This window comes from Amblyomma maculatum, chromosome 8 (genome assembly GCF_055883805.1).
Source record: "Amblyomma maculatum isolate TAMU_Amacu chromosome 8, ASM5588380v1, whole genome shotgun sequence".
Taxonomy (NCBI): Eukaryota; Metazoa; Arthropoda; class Arachnida; order Ixodida; family Ixodidae; genus Amblyomma; species Amblyomma maculatum.
In genome coordinates, this window is record NC_139351.1 from 97,629,549 (window position 1) to 97,632,718 (window position 3,170).

The following is a 3,170-nucleotide window of genomic DNA, read 5'->3' on the forward strand; positions in this document are numbered from 1 at the left end:
TTGGCATGCTGATTTGTTTTTCTTGCGGTCATATTGTTTCAGCTGTGGACAGCATCGTTGCGGAACGCCTGAGAGGATGCAGAAGCTGCCCGAGCTTGTTTTGGGCGGGTTGAAGCGGGAGTTTGTTTTCGGCGGGATCAGAAGCGGGATGAATTTTCTCTATTTTCTTTCTCATAATGCTTTTCAAAGAGGGCGGGAAGTTTTAGAAACTAGATCCCGAGGAGAAGAAGGAAAATACAGGAAACGGGAAGAAGAAACAGGCTTGCTACCATTCACGGGAATGGAGGGGGAAGAGAGAAGGTAATGCTGTAGATAACGTTTCGATAAATTTACAGACAACGTGTTTCTTGAGCTGGTCAGCTTCCAGCTGCGACTGTAGTTTACAATTAACTAACCCACCCATCCGCTGAACAGTGTCTAAAGTTCTCGCTGCTTCTGGGTGGATGCTTGCATTCGGGGAAGGAATATACCTGTACTTTAAGCTGAAGGGCGACTCTCAGTTAAGTGGGAAAGAAAATTGTAATTTTAGTTAACTGATGGTAGCTTTAGGTAATTGTAAACTATAGTTGTGGCCGGAAGCTGACCAATTCAAGAAAGACGCTTTCTGTAATTTTTCTCCAAGTGGTCTTTCTAGCATTACCTCGAAGTTAGAGATGCCGAATCCTCAAAGCTCTTTTTTTTTTTTTAACAGCACGTACGTGTTTTTTCGATTGATTGTTTCTTGATATCATCTCTTTTTCTGTTTTTGTTTTTCTTGTTTCTTGTTTTTTTTTCCACCGGACAGGCAAGCAAAGTCACGAAATGCCGAACAATTGGAGTTTGCTAACACAACGCTTATCATAGAGCTATCTTTAGTGTCCCTTTACCACAACGTGACTATCCCTGGGCCACATATCATTTTGTGACTATTAAGTTAGTGGCAGGTAATCAATTGCGTCACAGGCAGTAGTTAGCCATACGAGTATGCTTTTTGTCTCTGCACAAATTCTTCGAATATTATCAGAAAGCGGGAAAGCAAGAACAGCGGCGCAGGGCAGGTGCATTATTTAAAAACATCGAACATCGAGACGTTTTCCTGCTATCATCTGTTCCCAAGGACGCGGGATCCAATCCCGGCCTCGGCGGCAGCTTTTCGGTGGAGGCGAAAAGCAAGGCGCCCGTGTGCTGTGCGATGTCAGTGCACGTTAAAGAACCCCAGGTAGTCAAAATTTCCGGAGTCCTCCACTACGGCGTCTCTCATAGCCTGAGTTGCTTTGGGACGTTAAACCCCACAAACCAACCTGCCATCATCTGTCAACTCATACATATGAGATACCTCGCGCGGTCTCGGTATACGTTTTATTTCTTCCAAATAATGATCACTAATCTCACTGTTTAAAAATCTCTACAAGTGTTGCGCATGCTCCATCACTTCATTACACATTCATCTGCACCGCTTAACGGGGCCAGGAAAACGATAGAGGAAACAAGGCGAAATAATAATAGTTTTTTTCTGAGGTGTTATACTTCATCAGTCTGCTGGTGAGCAGCAATTGATAAGTGATGTGTTCGCAATGATTGATTGGTTGATTCACAGGAAGAGAAAGGCGCAGTATCTGTCACACTTGATTTTGTGCACACCTGAATAACGCCGTAAGGGAAGGGAGAAAAGTGGGATTTAAAGTAGATAGAGAGAAATAGGAGCCGTAGTGGAGGGCTACGGAGTAATTTCGACCACCTGGGGATTTTTAACGGAACGAAATATAATTTCCTACACATTTGGAAACGTAACCGTTCATATCTATATATATATATATATATATATATATATATATATATATATATATATACCGCACCTCCACCAGTCGTGACACTGGTGGAGGTGCGATCGATGATCCCTTCTCCTGCGGACGACCCTACGCGGCCGCCTCTCGTGACCACTCCGGTTCATCGTACCAGCCGACGGCTCCGAGGCTTGTCCCCCGAGGCCTTCCCTCTTGACGAAGAGACTCTGGCTGTGGCAACGACACCGCCCGCCCGTACCATGACTGTCCCTTCCACCCCTTCGTCCTGTCTCATCCTTCAGACCCCACGTACCCCTAAACCATTTCACGGTGAGCAGTTTGAAGACGCCGAGGACTGGCTAGCTCACTATGAAAGGGTCGCGACGTTTAACGGCTGGGACGACGCTGCGAAAATGCGGAACGTCTACTTCAGCCTTGAAGACGCTGCTCGGACATGGTTCGAGAACCGCGAGGCCACATTCTCTACGTGGCCGGCCTTCCGAAGCCAGCTCCTCGGTACGTACGCCAACAGTGACCGCCGAGAGAATGCCGAGCGTGCCCTGACCTCTCGAGTTCAGCGTCAGAACGAGGGGGTCGCAATGTACGTTGAAGACGTCATGCGCCTTTGCCATCGCGCCGACCCGTCCACGAGTGAGGAGAAGAAGGTTCGGCACCTGATGCACGGTGTCAAAGAACAGCTTTTTTCCGGCCTCGTGCGGAACCCGCCCACCACCGTCGCGGCGTTTCTGGCTGAAGCTGTGACCATGGAGAAACTGTTACAGCAGCGATGCAGCCAGTACGGTCGGCCGCTGAATTCCATATCCACACTACCGCCGTCTGACCGAACCGACTACAATCCCGGGGCAGATATGAGCTCCCTTCGCGACCTCATTCGCACCGTGGTTCGCGAGGAGCTCCAGAAAGTTCATGGAGCTCCTGGCGCAGCTTCCCTGGCCAGCATCATCCGTGAAGAGGTCCAGAATGCACTCACGCCACCAACAAGTACAGTCGTTCCACCACCACCCCCGGGCCCCACCGAGCGGATGACTTATGCTGATGTCACACGCCGCCCAGCCCTGCTACCCACCCCTTCGCCTTACACGCAACCTCAGGTCGCTGTGCACGCTGCGGCACCGCTGCCCCTTTGGGAAGATCGGCGCCAGGCGCCCCGGAAAACTGATCTCTGGCGCGCTCCAGATAACCGCCCTCTCTGCTACCACTGTGGCGAGGCAGGTCACCTGTACCGGCAGTGCCCTTATCGTCAGATGGGCCTTAGGGGATTTTCCCCCGACAGCCCTCGTCCACGGCCTGGTCAGCGGCCTCAGGACATCGCCGAGTACGTAACCCGCCAGCGTACGTCACCCGCCAGTCTGGCACATTCTCCTCGTCGCGAGTCGCGCTCGCCTT